The sequence below is a fragment of the Oryctolagus cuniculus genome, chromosome 4, assembly GCF_964237555.1.
Source record: "Oryctolagus cuniculus chromosome 4, mOryCun1.1, whole genome shotgun sequence".
NCBI classification, from domain to species: Eukaryota; Metazoa; Chordata; class Mammalia; order Lagomorpha; family Leporidae; genus Oryctolagus; species Oryctolagus cuniculus.
The window spans coordinates 91371540-91389356 of NC_091435.1; the positions used below are offsets into that span (position 1 = coordinate 91371540).

Here is a 17817-nt window from a genome sequence, read left to right on the forward strand (position 1 = left end):
TTGTGCTGACAAGCAAACCATGAATACAATCCCAAACGCCTATTTATACAATCAGGGCTGTCAGTACCCTGTTATTTCTTATCGGATATCTCACTAATCAACAGTTCTGGAAGTATAAATTCTTAAAGCTTCTAAAAAAGATTGTGCATAGAGTTGGGGGGAATTATATTTCAAGGCTGGTGACTCTGCTTGTGTTATCAATTTTTCCTTTAGAGTATTGATCATTGTTAAGTACCCATGACTTCTTTCCCCAAAACAAATCAAAATGAGTTTAAAACATTGCATTATACACTATTTTAATTCCCTGAAGCAATCCTCAGGGATTGTAGGTTGAAAAGCAATCTACCATTCTTAAATGCTTTTATTGAGATACAATTCACACACAGTACAACTCAATCATTAAAGTCTACAATTTACTTTTGCATATTTTCTCAGAGTTGTGTTTTGGGTCCCCCCCCCAAAAGAAAAAACTCACACACATTAGCACTACTCTCTATTCCCCATCCCAACCCTATTAATAACCACTGATCTATATTTCCATAGACTGCATAAATATGCCTATTGACTTTTCATATAAATAGAATCATATAATATGTGATCTTTTGTGATGATTTCTTTCATCTACTATAGTGTTTATAAGGTTAACCATGTTGTAGTATGTATCAACACTTTGTTCCTCCTTACTGCTGAATAATATCTCATTTTATGTAATTTCCATCCATTCAGCAATCTGCTTACTAAAAGTAAAATAAACTTGGAGCTGGTGCCTTGGTATAACAAATAAAGCCGGCTTGTAGTGCTAGCATCCCATATGGGTGCTGGTTCAAGTTGCAAGTGCTCCACTTCCAATCCAGCTCCCTGCTAATGTACCTGGGAAAGCAGCAGCAGATGACCCAAGTACTTGGGCTTTTGTACCCAAGTGGGAGACCCAGAAGAAGCTCCTGGCTCCTGGCTTTGGATCAGTCCAGCTCTGGCAGTTGCATTCATTTGGGGAATGAACCAGCAGATGGAAGATTCTCTCTCTCACTTTCTCTGTAACACTGCCTTTCACATAAATAAATAAATCTTTTAAAATAAATGAATAAATAAGCCATCTTATGTATAGTCAGATAATTATTTTTAAAAAATAAATAATAAAAAATATACTCATCTACCAAAAAATAGCAAATTACTTAATTTGTTAGATCTTTTGCTTATCCCTTTAATGATACATTCATGAATATCTATCTTTTCAGCCTCTGAGGATATAAAATCTAACTACTTAATAAAACCTACTATGTGCATGGCACCAAGTAGTCATTAAGAAGATGTGACACCACCCCTGCAGGAGTTCAAAATCCAGCAGAAAAGACATACACAGAACAAGTCAGCATCAGATTGAACAGAATGAAGGGTGTGAGAGAAACTCCAGAGAAAGGAAGCTTTCATTTGTCAGGTAGCACTGTCACACTAGTGATTTCAGTTCTAGCTTTGTAACATTGGGGCAGAGTGTCACATGGTGAACACGGATGGTACATAGATTCCCATGGAGATACAGGATCCACAGCTATGTGTGTCCTGAAAGTCCAAGTTGATCTGTATATGGGGCCTGAATCACACTAATACAATTATCAGATGACATAGACCTCGATGGAAATCATCCAAGATGGGAATCCAGGGTCACGGGGATCGTACCTCAACCAGAAACACAGTGCACATCCTTCTAAAGCATGCTGTTCAAAAACAATGTCAGAAGGCTGGCAATTGCCTCAGAAGTTGCACATAAGAAACCGTGTAGTATGAAGGAAAGAAAGATGCTTCCAAAACACACCCTCTAACCCATTCTCGGAACACGACACTAATAATACAGCACTGGGCTTATCTGACGCCAGGTCTCTGAGGGATGCAATCCTTCCTACCTCCCAAGCAAGCATAGCGTGGACTCCTAAGTCATTGAGAAGCTCCAAAGCATCTTCCATTCCTCTGTTCTGTATTCTGAGGACACACCCTGGCCTTCCAGAGAGAGGTGCTTAGCAACCAGAATGGGGTATCTGAGTCATGCTTCTGTTTTTTGGAGTATAGAGATATAAACTCCCTTGGATCCAACTCATGAAACAGATTAGGTTTTCCTGCAAACCTAAAATAATTGATATGATTAATGAGAACTTCTTTCACTTAAAATTTCTAGCAGCATGAAGCCGTCTATAATATGCCTATCCACTTTGTACATCAGTACAAGGGCTCATCTTTAAATTCATATAGCAAGCTCGCACATCCTGTTTCCTAATTACTTCATGCAAAAAAAGGAATTTTCCCTTCGCCTCTCATGTTCATTAAAGCAGGTTTCAGGAAATACTTTGACATTTGATTTTTGAAAACCACATGCTGCTCTAACAGAAAGTCCTCGAGATTCATCGCTGTGTATACTTGAGGAGAAACAAGTTAGTAAGAAATCATAGCTAACTTTTCAACCGATCGTTATAAAGAAGGGAAACAAAAGCAATCCTGTATAAGACAAATTACAGTTCTACATGACTCGAGTAGCACTTGGCACGAATGACCTCATTACGCTCAAATCAAGGTGGTAAAGCAAACAGCACCTCAGAGTCAGATGTGTTCGCATCCAGCACTGTTTTAAGAAAATTCCCCTCCCTCTCTGTCCCTCAGTCACACCACCTCTGAAAGGCAGGCTGACCAGTCCTGCCTTGCCCATCTCACACAACTGGCATGAGGCACACCTAGGGAAGTGTGCAGTTAAGTGTTCAGAAGACCCAAAGGGCCGTACACTGAGATATCATCTTAATGTCCTTTTCTATAAAGAAGTCTTTTCATTATACGAACAAACACTTTTGTCTTTCTGTTTCTATTTAGAATAAGCCAAAGAAACACCCCAAATTCAACACTATCAATTCCAGGAAGCTTCTCTCTCTCTCTCTCTCTCTCTCTCTCACACACACACACACACACACACACACACACACTCACAGGTACTTTCTTGAGATAACTGCTACTTAGGAAAATAAACCCATCAAAGCACAGGAGACTGAAGAATCTTCTATCCTAGACCTTGTCTCAAAATACATCTTTGCAGATAAGCAGAGGTCCAAGATGGAGAAATCAAGAACTTTATCCATGTTTATGCATGTCTGCCTAATGCAACTTCTATCGTATTCACTGCCCTTGAGTAAATGGGCCGGGATCCTAACCAGCCCTAAACTGTTCACTTTGTCCCTGGCCTTCATCATCCCATACAGAATGGTTTGAGCTAATACCCAGACAGGGTTTGCTATGTGCAATGTGTTCTTCTATGTATCTTATATTTATGTAATTTTTCACAACCACTTTATGAAGTAAGTGTATTTTACAAATGAGGAAATTGAGGCACTAAAAGATGAAGTTTTTTGGACAAGGCTAAATGACATTAGGATGTGGGGTAGATCCAATACCAGTTGGGTAGCTTGGCAGCCGTCCCTAACCAGTGCACAAAATCACCTGGCCCATGGGCACTTCTGAGACATCATGACCCAGGCTCGTTTGCAGGCTCTCATGTGTGATTTATAATTTATACTCACAATGACACGGAGAGAGAGAGAGAGAGAGGGAGAGCTATTATTAGCTCTGAGGGGTTATTTAACAGAGGTTTTATAAACACAAAGAAGCACGCTAAGATTTGAATATCTGGGTTCCCATTCGGTACTCTTTGTAAACATTCAGGGTCTGCACAAGTTCTGACAAGCTCTAATCATTGTGGGTTTTTTTTTTTTTTTTGGTGGGGGGGCAGTTTGCCAAGTGGTACAGGAACAGGAACATGTATTTAGAAGCAGGGAGACTATAGCCATTCTTCTATAGCCATTATCCACTGTGCGGCTATTTTTTTTTTTTTTACTTGAAAGCCAGAGCTACAAAGAGAGGGAAAGTCAAAGAAAGAGAGAGAGAGAGAGAGATCTTCCATCCTCTGGTTCACTCCCCTAAACAGCCAGAATGGCTGGGGCTGGCCCAGACCAAAGCCAGGAGACTGGAATTCCATCCAGGTCTCCCATGTGGGTGACAGGGATACAAGTACTTGGACCATCTTCTGCTGCTTTCCCAAGTGTACAGGCAAGGAGCTGGATCAGAAGTGGAACAGTAGGGACTTGAACTGGCATTGCTATGGGCTGGCATTGCAGTCAACGGCTTATCTCACTGCATCACAAGGCCATCCCCATCTGTGTGACTTAGATAAATTCCTTAGCCTCTCTGTATTTTCTCACATAATAATAACTCACTTTCTCACATAAACAATGAGAATAATAAAACAGTACCAGCCACTATATCATAGGATTGTTAAATCAGACAATGGACATATGGTGCAGAGTTAAGCCACCAGCTGCGACACTAGCATCCCAAATATGAGTGCTGGTATGAGTCCCTGCTGCTCCACTTCTGATTCACCTACCCAGTGATGTGCCCAGGAAGGTAGCAGAAGATGGCTGGAGTGCTTGGGTCCCTGCCGCCCATGTGGGAGACCTGGATGGAGTTCCAGACTCACAGCTTTTTCCTGGCTCAGCCCTTGCAATTGTGGCCATCTGTGGAGTTGAACCAGTGCATGGAAGATAACTCTTTCTCTCTCTGTGTAATATCTTTCTCTCTCTCTCTCTGTAACAGACTTTCAAATAAATAAATCTTTTTTAAAAACACAATGTCTAGTATAAAATAACTGCTCAGTAAATATTTATTCAATGAATAATTGAATGAAACATGAAAATTAAATGACATCAAAAAGGTTCCTACCAGAGTACCTGTTCTTTAATAGCTACTCAACAACAAAAATTTATTAATTTATTATTAATATCCTCTCTAATATTGTAAACATGTCTTGAATCTTATGGCCCTGTCTGATTTAATTCAAACCCAACAGCAACCAGCACAGACCGCTGGGTGTTAGACAGTCAGAGCAACGATTATAAGGTTATTCTCTGAGCTACGGCAAGAGGAAAATCTGAGACACGAAAACAACTTCTGCCAAAGTTTAGGAGCTTCAGTTGTCCATTTTTACCCCAAATTTTATATTCAATTTGAAAATTATTACCCATAATTGAAGCCTAACACACACTAAAAAGCCTCAGTTTAATGTTCCTATTCATTTCTGATACATTTCTCAAGAAATAAAGAAGAAAAATGATTTTTCAATCTCTACATTTTAAATCTTATCTCTGTCTTCTCTGCAGACTGACGCATTACTTACAAAATCATTTATTTTGTACCAGGTCCTTCACAGATGGTAATCACAAGTGTTTTCCTGAGTCACTTACTAACTGGAGAGAGAGAGAGGGAGAGAGAGAGACAGAGAGACAGAGAGAGGCGGGTTTTAAAGGCAAGGAGTAGAGGACATTTGATGTTAAGAAAAATTCATATGGTAGTATTGCTTCCACCAAGACGTCAAAGGAAAAATAAATGCAATAATAGATAATTGCATTTTAAGAGATACACAAACACATACACACACACACACACACACACATAGAAAAATGGGTATTAAAAGATGCTTGTTTTGGTGCAAAAATGTTTGCAATCCATGAACACTTTATACATAATACAAATTTTCAGTGAACATACTGAAGAATGAAATGTTAGTCGGTGAATTTTTTTACACCTAGATGAACATCTTTTAATTCTACTTTCCCAAAAACTTTTTAGAAGAATTAATATTATTAAAATGTTCATACTACCTAAAGCAATCTAGAGATTCAATGCAACCCCTATCAAAATACTAATCAAATTATTTACAGAATTAAAGAAAAAATCTGAACACCCATATGGGACCACAAACAACTCAGAATATCCAAAGCAATTCTGAGCAAAAAAAAAAAAAAAAAAAAAAAAAAGAGAGAGAGAGAGAAAGAAAGAAAGAAATCAAGTAGGAAATATCAAAATACCTGATTTCAAAGCATACTACAAAGCTAGAGTAATTAAAACAGCATGTTATTGGCATGATACTCACTAAGTGGCTCAGAATAAAAGTCAGAAATTAATGCACACACAATGCCAAGATGAAACCCTGGAGAAAGGAGTATTTTTGAAAAAGTGGTGCTAGAAAAAACTAATTACAGATATGTATCAGAATGAGATTAGATCACTACCTCTCACCATATACAAAAATCAGCTTAAGATGTATCAAAGACCTAAAAATAAGACCTGAAACTATGAAACTGCTAGAAGAAAGCATAGGGGGAAAACTTCAAGACATTGGCGTAGGCAATGATGTTTTGGATAAAACCCCAAAAGCCCAGGCAACAAAAGCAAAACTAGACAAATGGGATTATTTTAAACTCCTAAGCTTCTGTACAGCAGTAGAAGAAATCAATAGACTGAAGAAACATCCAACAGAATGGGAGAAAATACATGCAAGCTACATATCCAACTAATATGCAGAATGTACCAGGAAATCAATAACAACACACACACACACACACACACACAACCAATGGACAAAGGACCTGAATAGACAGTTCTCAAAAGAAGAAACACAAATGGCCAACAGACATATGAAAAAATGCTCTCCATCACTAGCCATCAGTGAAATGTCAATCAAAAATACCATCAGGTATCACCTCGCCCCTTTTAGAATGGGTATTACCAGAAAGTAAGAAATGCTGGGATGGATATGGGGAAAAGGGAACTCTTAGATACTGTTGGTGGGAATGTAAATTAGTATAGCCACTACAGAAAACAATATGGAGATTTCTTTAAAAACTAGAAATAGAACTGCCTTACCACCAAGAAATCCCCCTACAGGGTATAGACCCAAAAGACACGAACTCATTGTTTACCTGCTCTACCATGTTTATCGCAGCATGGTTCACAATAGCCAAGACAGGGCCTCATGTAAGGTATCTGTCATCAGATGAGTGGATAAAGTATATATGGTAGGTATACACAATAGGATACTATTCAGCTATAATCAAACAATGAAATTCTGTCATTTGCAGCAAATTGGATGGAGCTAGAAAGCATTATGGTAAGTGAAATAAGTCAGACACAGAAAGACAAATATTGCATGTTCTCTCTCATACGTGGGAGCTTAACAAAAACACCTCAATATGAACCCAGAATGTTGATTAGTAGAGGCTGGGCAGGGCAACAGAAATAGAGGGAATTTGGATTTAAAAAACAGAGGAAGTTGAGTATGGTTTATGGATTGTAACAAACACACTAATACAAGATATCAATAGGGGAAGCTGCATGTGGAGTAAATGGGAACTTTCCACAATTTCTTTTTTGCAGATTTAAAACAATCCTGAAATTTAAAAAAAAAATAAAGATAAGTCTCATATTACTAGATAAGTATATTTTTGGGTAAAAAAATTTTCAATCCTTGCATGGTCTTTTCATCAGACACATGTTCCATGAACTTTTTGAAGACCCCTCCCCATACAAGTATATGCACGGATGTGTATGAAGTATATGCATATGGATGAGTGTGTGTGTACATATGTGTGGAAGTGTACATATGCGCTTGTGGAAAAAGACTTGGCTGAAAGGCATTCTGCACAGGGCAGAGGAAACATTGCCACAACTGGAGCCTGGGGCAGCAGCATGAAAGGTGGCAATTCTGAGACAGGACTGGAGGCTGGAAGCTAGGTCTTGTAGCTCAGCTCTGGATCAAGTCATTTCAACTCAGCTTTCCATTTCTAAGAAAGGAGACCTTGCAGGGCTGGTGTGAGATTAAACAACAGAGATTTGAAAAAATGTTTTTGGAAATGTCTGTCCCAATACAAAGGGACATCACTCCCCTTGGTTGCAGAGTGAGAAGAGTAACTTTTATCTGCACCAGCATGCCTCGCAGTGAAATCCACTCCCAGCACAGCTTGCTTTCAGCAAAGGAAGAAGAGATGTGGACAATTTTCCAGAGAGCCAATGCTTTCTAATTTCTCAATTATTTCCAAAACAACAAAAAAGCAACCCCTCCTTTTGTTTTCCCAAATAAAAATAAATTACAACCCTAACTTGCTAATAAATGCAGGCTGGAGCTGTCCTTAAGTAAAAGCTTTTGATAACAAATTGCCTGCACTAACTGCTATTTTACTGCTGAATTTTTTATTGTTGCTTAAGCACGGCAATTATGCTAATAAGCCAAGGAGGATGGTACATCCAGTATTGAATCTGACAGATAAAATACTCAATAAAATGCTAATCTCACCTGAAAATTGGAATCAGACAGCCTTATTAGTATTTATAGATATGGCATCTTAAACATGTTTTTTAAGAAGGTTGTATCTATGAAATCAATGTTGTCTCCTCACAGCACCTGCCAGTTCTAGGACTCTGTGTGCTTCAATTCAAAGCAACCAATACTCATGGCCTCCGCTCCCGCTTCTGGCTGGAGAAACAGGAGCCTGTTGGTCATCTCAATGTTTCTTTTTTCCTTCCTTCTCCCGCATCCCTGCCTCCTCTGTCTCCTCATCTCCTCTCCCCAGGCCCACAAACAAGGAAGGTAAGACTGAGCACTGAGAGAAGGCAGATTTGACAACAACAGGAACCATTTGTCAAACCATCTGGCTTCTCTCCTCACCTGACAGGAGGCAAGAGTGAGGTGTCAGAAAGAGCAGGGAATTGGGAATCCAAAGAGCTGGCTCCAGTCTTGGCTCTGCCATTTCCTCCACGTGTGACCTTGCTAGACCTCAGTTTCTAGGGACCTCGGTTTCTCTAGACCTCAGTTTCTCTAGGGATCTCCTAGAGCCCTATGCTTACGTCTCTATGAGAAGCGAGTCTCTATGGGTTGCAGTTTTAAAACAGGGGCTCAAGCCCCAGTGTCTATAAAAAATTGGTTATATTCCAAGGCTGATAGAAACCTGGGATTCTTGAGGATGTGGTTTGAATGCCATGGTCTCCTCTCCCCATATATTTGCAATCTTTGAAATAGTCCAGGCTCAAACTTAGAGACCTTAGACACCAGGTCAAAGCAGAAAGGCCAGTTTGCCACCTGTCCCCAAGAATCTGACTGGATTTTCCTTTTTAGTCTGTATGCATTTATTTAGGGAGTGAACAAAGAAGGCAGGTACCCATTTTAAGTGGCAGAAACTAATGGGATCTGACTTTTGCAAGATGGTTTACAAAGAGAGAAAAATTCTCTCCTTTGATTTCCACAGCAACCCATAAAGCAGTTAAGAGGGGAAATGCTGTTCTTGAGAACAGTATTTGGTTGTACACATAGGGAAACCAAGGGAGGGCCTGAGCAGACATTCTCATCCACAGAGATCCCATGGATTCTGGGGTCAGGACAAGCAGTGTTGCCTTCTGACGGATCCCAGCAAGCTGCCACACTCATAACAGGGTCCTCTGGTCACAACCTGTTGACTAATGGAAACCCAGTTGTCCATGGCAAAAGTCACTACTGGTGGCAAAGACGCCTCCACGCCCACAGCAGCATTTGCACAGGAGGCACTCCCCCAACCTCACAGAGTGACTCAGACATCAGAGAGTGACAGGGCCCTTCTAGAAGTTTCTGTCTCTCTCTGGGAAAGTCCTGGGCCTGAGCAAAGCAGGCTCACACAGCACAGTAGAATCTGGCATCCTGTGACAGAAACAGGCTCAGATTTCAGGATTCCAGTTCACTCCCTTGGGAAGCCACTTGTCTAAGTCCTATCTCCTCCGCTGGACCAGTGGGGTTTTCAAAACCAAAAAAGTTCCTCCACCATTTGCAGAAGGGAGAAAAAAGAGAGACTAGACTCCAAACACACGGGGTTCAATACAACTTCAAAGTGGCCTGGACTTTCCTTTCTCCAGCCAAGCCCCATAGTTCAGGCAATAACCAGAGCCTGTTCTCAACCGCACCTTGCACATGAAGAATTGAAGACCTGGCCCCAGACATTTAGAAATTCTCCCAGGACATCACAACAAGCCAGAAAATCCTCCGCCTAAAGTAACACTTACCCCACAGCTGCAGGAAGGGCAGGGCGAGCCAGTGCTAGTGCTGAGCACACGGCAGGGTTGTATCAAGAGGTCAATAGATCTGCAGCCATTAACCACAACTTTCCAAGGCAGCAACACCCCCTAAAAGGAGAGCGTGGCATGACCATAGCACAACCCACAGGTGCTGACCAATTCACCATCTCCCACACTGCTTCACATCTGCAAAACAGAATCCACGTCCAATGCCCCTTTACCTTATATATATCATGACCAACAGGGCAATTTGTAAAGCTCTGGGACAAATTTAGCAGGTAGAAGTCAACATCCTCAACATGAGAGGGGCAAAGCTGAGGGTCTAAGAAGTAGGATGATCATTGGCTCTATTCACGCATATCTCTAACAACAGGACCAGGGCTCACACTCAGGCCCCTGCATGTCACAGCCCTGTTCTGTTCTTTTTCCCTTGATTCGGCTACCTCTGAGTTGCCATTCTTTAGTAAACAATGACAGCAGAAAGTTCTGCACTGAGACACCTCCCAACAGAGGAACAATTCGAGTCATGCTTCGAGGAATAATTTCTGGGAAAGCAGAGGAGGTGCTGCCATCAAACAGTGAAACTTCAAACTCCTACTCACTAGCTGCCTGGGAGGGCAGGAAACCAGGCCGAGGCCCTTTCCCGAGGTGCTCCCCCTGCCCATTTCTGTCACTCGTAGTCATTACCAAACTCAGCACAATAATCAAATGAAACAGGTTTCCTAGCTGTTTGGCCTTGGGTAAGTCCCCGATCTCTTTGGTCCTGTTACCGACACACACTCACATGCATATGCGTGGATGCACACACATGTGAACACATTCTTCAGGCCATCCCTTCACTTTACCTAATGGAATAGTGATGGAAGGCAGCCCCCTTTTTCCCTATGCTGCAAAACACCACAGCATAGCTTCTGAGTTCCAACAGCTCTGGGCTCTGCATTCAAAGTTCGCACTTGAACCCTTCATCTCTGCCTTGGACCCTGTGGATCCCATCCCATTTCTTCTGCTCACCCTCCCTGCCAGTCCTCTTCTTCAGCCCCACCAGCTGTTGTCCTATATTAAGCTGAGTCACTTCCACCTTGGACAAGCATCAACTCATTTCTCTCCATAACCCATCTCAACTGTCCCCCCAACCAGCTCTTCTTCTGGATACAATGCACCCAACTTTTCCATAGCACCTCATAAGAAAGCACTGAAAACAACCTCTCTCCACTGGCTGCACCTGCTATGGTTTTTATCCTTCCCAAACCAGCATCTCCAGAACTGGGTCTATTCGACAGATGTGGTTAACAGGAAGATCCAGCATTTAGGAAGAAAATACGGCCATAGAAGAGAATGCAGTCTGCTACTCTGGGACCTGCCACCCTAATAAGCATAACCACCAGTGCAGAGAAGCTGGGTTTTTGGGGTGGAAGTCAGTGTCCATCCTCAGGCTAGGAGGGGCCCTTACACACAGTCTCCCATCCTTGCAATTTAGCATGCAAAATACATGTAACCCAAAACTAAAGCCATTGAAATAGGTTTAGCAACTCATTGAACTACATAAATCACGCAAGTTCAGGCAGCTCTTGGGCCTGGCTCCCTAAGCAAGTCCATGCAACTTCACTGGGACGTGTGATTGTCATAAAGGACCAGGGGCTCTATTATTTAGCTGCATCACCCTAGTTGACTGACATATCACCCTTCCTAATAACCTAATAACTAGTGTCCCCATTTTCCAGCTCTGGAAAGAAAGGCCCCGTATCATACATGTATCTGTCAGCTTTAGGACTGGTACCCAAGTGTCCTGGGCTTGCTTGTTTTTTTCTCTCTTCCCTGCCCTCTGCAACTTCTTGCTACTTATATTATCTATCTGTAAGCATTTGAACAAACAGTGTTTTTATCTGTACGGATCACTGGAAGCAGCGGAACATGCAGAATCCAGACTCAAATCTGGAAAAGTGGCCATCTAGTTAGGATTCCAACAGTGCTGGCAGGGAGTGGATTTATCGAGCACATTGTATGAGTGGCCTGACCCTGGACTGTTCCCAAAGATCAGTGCTAAAATGCAGATGAAATTTCACTCCAGTTCCCAAATGCAACCCTTGACATGTCTGCCCTCCTTGTAGCAGGGACAGCAGCACAGTCCTGCTTGGGAAGAATTCTCTAATCAAAGTCAGAAACAGAGGTCGTCGTGCAAACCACTTCCTCTTCTCGAAGAGCAAAGGTTTTCCGACAGGAGGAGAGCTGACTTTCTCAGACTCTCTACGAAGAGATGGCACCTTCTAGCCTCACTTCACTGACAATGCCACCAGCATCAGCAGCAGACACCTGCCTCCCCTTGGCCTCTAGAGAACCCAGGCTCAGAAGGCGTCTGGGGAACAGCCGACAGCTGCTCATAAAAGCTATGCTCCTAACCTACGTTTCCAAGGATGTGTCTGGTTCCCCCGGGTTAACTGCCATTAACCTTCCAACCCCTCAGGCCTCCTCAGTAATTCAATCTAACAGTCACAGAGCACTGATAAATGCCAGCCACCAAGCTGGGCTCCCAAGGCTCACAGAGGCCTGTGCTGGGATCAGAACCCAGAGACGGAAACCACCCATCAAAACACAGTGTTATGTGGAGTGTCTCCGAGAGTACAAACTGTCCTGGCAAATTGATCAACTAATTGATTGATTGCAAAGCCAGTGTTTCTGAGAAGGTGGAATGCGAGCTGAGCATCAAGCATGTCGTCTGGCAGAGAAGGCCACGCAGCACGGCTGTCCACGTGGGTGAAGAGTGTGTGCAGGGGTAGGCAGAGAAGGGCTGCCCACGTGGGTGAAGAGTGTGTGCAGGGGTAGGCAGGGAAGGCTCAGGGAAAAGGCAGGATGGCTGCATGAAGTCAGAGCCAGGCCTGGAAAAGGACTACCCCTTTGTCAGGGACCCTGAGAGGCCAAGAAAAACACACTGTGAGACACGTGGCAGAAGCTCTGAAGATCTCTACTGTCAAGGGCGTCCTACCAAAATCAAAGCTGCCCTCTAGGAGCCCAAGAGGATGATCTGTCTATGCAGGCCAATCTCCCCACACCCTGCATACCACATAAGCAGCTACACAGGACAGGTGTCACTCACACCCCACCCATGGCCTCCCATGGCTGGACAACATGATCACAGCCTCTAGTATTCAAGACAAGGAAACACAGGCCAGAGAAAACATGCTGTTGGGCCCTGGCCATTCAGTGGGAGACATTAAAACTGTAATAAAGGAAGAAAGATAGGAAGATAGACAAGAAAGGGAGGGAGCAAGGGGAACGGAAGACAAGGACAAACAGGGGGAAGGGGGCCAAGGAAGAACGACTCCTGAGGATCACAGTGAGGAGAAGGGAAAGCGTTACAGGTGCCACTCTGCCTATGGACACAAAGATGCTTACACTAATATACAGGTCAGACACTGGAGCTTGGCAACTGTTGAAACAGGGGTTGTCGTTGTCCAGATATTTTTACAAGTCTATAAATGTTGGGCAAAAACTAGTCACATAGCAAAACATAATGCTGTTGACTTTGGGGGAGAGGAGAGGATGGGGTAGGGGAAGAGCATCGCAGAGTTTCAAAAATGGCCACCAGCCCTCACCCTCTCTGAATCCTCCTCCTTGTATTGAGTTTGGAAGTCCTCCCATCAGAAATATACTCGCTCTACACCCATGTTACTAATAAGTGTATGTCTGTCCACGGACCCATAAAGGCATCCACTGCTTATTTCACAATCCAGTTGATGCATCTCCACCTTATCCATAAAAAGGAAGACTTCAGGTGCTTTACTGAATACAAATGTCTTCCTGATTGCAACATTTATGAAACACTTAATAGTGCAAGGCATTGTTCATAAATAAGCGCTGCCCCTTCAGCCTTCAGAGAATCCACTGTCAGCCCTATCACTGGCCCCATTTTACTGACAGAGGAAGAAGCTGAGTCACTGAAATCAAACAACTTGCCTAAGGCCGTGTGGCTGTAAAGCAGAGGACCCTGGAGTGAAAGCCAGACAAGCCAACTCTAAAGCCTGCACTCTCGACACTGCGTCTGTGGCATCATTCTCTCCGCCAGCTGGTGGGCCCAAATCAAAGAGCAAGAGCTAAGGGGCCGTGTTCCGGTTCCCAGTGAATGCGACTTCCTTTCAAAGCCTCATAAATCACCTGTGCAGTAAGCCAGCCCAGAACTGCACCAGGATTCAGAGTGAAGTCAGCAGATTCTGGACTCCGGATACCAGTTGTTTAATAACTGCTATCTGTTTCCTCATCTCTTTCCTTCTGGCAATTCTGCTGATTTCCAGGTTTCCTCAAAATCACTGGCAGCACTTCCCTACCAGCACTGCTTGTCGGTGTCCTGGGATGCAGGATGTGGGGCCCACAAGCGCCGCCATCACTTACACAAAGAGAATGGCTCTCTCACAACCTTCTCATCACTGTGGGCATCAATTTCTTCTCCACATGGTCGATCCTCCCCTTCGTAAAGCACCCTCGGCCCTTGGTAGAGGTGATTGACAGAGCCAGAAAGCAGCCAGGCAGCTCTCTTCGCTTTTTCTCTGTCATCTGGGCCATTACATCACCCTCCCTGAGTAACAAAAAATGTTAGGCATGCCCACAAAAAGGCTCTCTCTTCTGGAACCCAATCTAATCCCTCCCATGTTCAGGAAGTAACTGACAATGAAAGGCCATGATTGGCTGCCAATGACATCACTGCTCTACAGGCCTGATTAAACTCTTAATTAATTGAATGCCACTTTACTTCTACACCTGACTCCACAGACAAATAAATAACAATGAAAAGAGAACAGCACAGGGTGAAAGTAGTAATAAAATACAGCTTCTGGCTGAGGTAAGGAAGAGGAACCATTTGCTGGAGTTACCTGTCATTAAGAACGATTCGGTCACCAGGTGGGGACATGCAGTTCTCTATATTAAATTAGAGGAATGATTCAAAGGGGACCAGTTTCAGCTGACAAGAGCAAAAAGAAAATCAATTTCAGGTTGCCAGGACAACTAGACTTTTCCTGCAAGAATAAATTTGATACAGCCCTAAAATCTGACAACTAAATGTTTCCTTGCATTACATCACATCCCTAAAATGTGTGTTGAACCAGTGAGATAATCAAGCCTGCTAATTACTTTCTACAACACCCATAAGATACGGAATTGATGGTCTTGGCTCCTGTCTGACATTCCTCCAGCGGCTCCACTCACTATCTCAGTGTTGCAGTCAATGAGAGTATGTGCTTCTTAAAACGAATCTGAAGGCGTTATCATTGTCAGCAAGGCCTTGAAGCCTAGCAAAAGGAAAGTGAGCACCTGCTCACAGGTCTCCCAACGACATGGCTCCATGCCCATCCTCTGTTGACAGGCCAGCTTCCCGAGGGGTTCCAGAGATGATGATGAGCCAAAAGGGACACCACAGAGGTTTGTTTCACCAGAGGGTGTCTGAAACACAGGTAGGCAAAGCACCTGCTCAAGGTCAGTACAGCTGGCCAACAGCAGTCAGGACTGGAATCTGGCTCTTCTGATAATGGCTTCTAAGCCATTTCCTTAAATAGCTGCCATCACTATCCCTCTGCCTTGGAGGTTTTGGGAGCCGAAGTGAAGTCCACTTGATCTCCTACTAATCCACACGCAGCAGTGACCCCCAAATGGACTTATCCCAAGAGGCCAATGTCCTGAACCCAGATCCAATAATATCTGATGAGATGAGCCTTCTCTATGCATTTGCGTTCTCGGAAGGCTGAATATCAACTTATCTCCAGGGGCTATTAAAAACAAGAACAGCTAATAAATCACTGGAAAGCACTTTGCAAATGTAAAGTAATACAAAAATGCTAAGCACCAATAATATAAGTGGCCCAGGCTGAGGCAGGTCCCGGGAGAGTGTGTCGATCGAAGGCAAGTGGGTGAGGCTAGGCTACACACCCTCTGCCATCGCCCACCAGGAGATGCGAAGGCTACACCAGCCTCCAGGCCATATGCTTCTCACTTAGACCGCTCCCCAGTTCTCAAAAATTCTGTAGATCTTCTCCTGGCATATTGTTTATGATGGATATGCAGAAACATGGTCATAGAGTCTTTGCTCAATGTGGAGAAGCACGGAGAGGAGATCAAATCAAACAGCTCTGTGCATATCCCAGACCACTGACATGAAAGCAAATGTCAAGATGTCCCCAGCCTGTGATTAAACCAAGTAAAGCATGGAAAACACCGGCCTGGGAGGAGGTGCTTGTCAGCAACTTCAGCCTTGAGAGCCAATTCAGAATCCGAGAGGTCAGAAGAGTGCTGCACACACCGGAGGCCGCGCCGTGGGAGGAAGAGACAAGGACAGAGCACTCCTGCATGCCACCTACGCGGCCCTGGGTCCTGAGCTATGGACAAGAACCTGCTCCAGGCGTGGTAAGCAGAGAAAGGAGATGAAACCAGGGGCAAGGAGGGTCCATGGAAGTCAAGCTGGTGTCAGAGAAATTCAGTTCCTAACCCTGACCCTGTCATTACAAGTTGTGTGACCTTGGCTCAGTTACTCAAACCCTTCTAATCCACTGAGCCCCATCCACCTCATATAGATAACTAGTAGGTACTGCACAGGCTGCCTTAGAGGACTGACCCAGTTGCTAGTACATAGCATGTGTGTGTGCAATCAGCATGAGTTATCATGCTAACCATGGAGGATCTGAAGAAAACCTGGGGTGCCAGTATTGTGGCATGGAAAGTTAAATACCACTTGCAATGCCCCACCACCAGTATCCCATATTCAGAGTTCCAGTTCCAGTCTCAGCTGCTCTGCTTCAGATCCAGCCTCCTGCTATTGCACCTGGGAAGGCAGCAGAACATGGTACTTGGATGCCTGCCACCATGTGGGAGACCAGGACAGAGCTCCCAGCTCATGGGTTCAGCCAGGCCTAGACCAGGTTGTTGCAGCCATTTGTGGATCTCCCCCCACCCCATCTCCCTCTCTCCATCTCTGTCTGATGTTCTACCTTTCAAGGAAATAAATAAATGTGGAGAAGGAGAAAGGCTGGGACCAAGAATCCAGCACCAGTACAAAGACAAGAAGAACACCGTGAAGCAGGTCTCATCGTCTTGTCTCTGCCTTGTCTCCACCAACCTATCATCACTGCTGCTACTGCCAGATCTCTAGTTTAGGGTGATGACAATAGCCTAGAGATGGCCAGGTACCTGCAAACCTCAGGCTTCTGTGGAAACCCAGGGGCAGCATGATCTAACCCCTTGGTCCACACACAGGGCAGCTCTCTGCATTTCAACTGCTGAAATTTAAGAAAGCATGTTACATGTGGCTCTAAAATCCTTATCCCAAAATAAGGGACTGGCTTTCCTTGGAGGAAAATGCTTCCCCCACGCCACGGTCACTTTGCACAGAGGGGCCCAGCAGATGCAGTCCACGCCTCCTGAGGAGGCCAAGAAATACATGCAATAACTGTGACCTTGAAGAGTGAGTCTGATGAAATCTTATAATTTAACCAAGCCCTCATGGTTTATTATGACTAAGTAAGCTCTACTAAGTCAAGGCCAGACAAAAAAGACAGGAGATTTCAGAAGAGGGGGTGGAACGAAAGGTGCTGGAGGAGTACCTTCTCCAGCAGAAACACATTATACAAATTAAGAGAGAGGAGAGAACCCAGGAGGACGTCTGGGAGAAGCCCCTTAGAGCTGACAATGTGCTGGAGCGCCCAGGCAGCCAGGCCTTTTGTGGCCACATTCACTTCTTCAGAGGGATTTGGACAATGCAGTGCTGCCCCTAGAGCCCCAGGCCCACTGGGCACCCGGTCACTTTCCCTCCAGGTTCCATGACTCACAGCATTGCCATGCACCCATCGCACCACAGCAGCGACCAGGAGTGAATACGAAGTTGGCTCAAGGCAGTATCAAGCTTCATAGGTTTCATCACCACCCGAAAAGCACATG

The 17817-nt window shown here is 44.0% G+C and overlaps 1 protein-coding gene across 19 annotated transcripts in view; it reads right to left on the minus strand.

The window, feature by feature from the left end:
• LPP (LIM domain containing preferred translocation partner in lipoma) overlaps window positions 1–17817 on the minus strand; it is a 727525-nt gene that overhangs the window by 596350 nt on the left and 113358 nt on the right. Inside the window, exon 1 of one of the 19 annotated variants that reach the window (XM_051859194.2) lies at window positions 1899–1963. The exons of the other annotated variants lie outside the window; for them this stretch is intronic. The gene's annotated coding sequence lies outside the window, so the exon portion shown is untranslated. Of the gene's footprint in view, window positions 1–1898; window positions 1964–17817 lie in introns of those variants that run through there. 19 annotated transcript variants of the gene reach the window in all.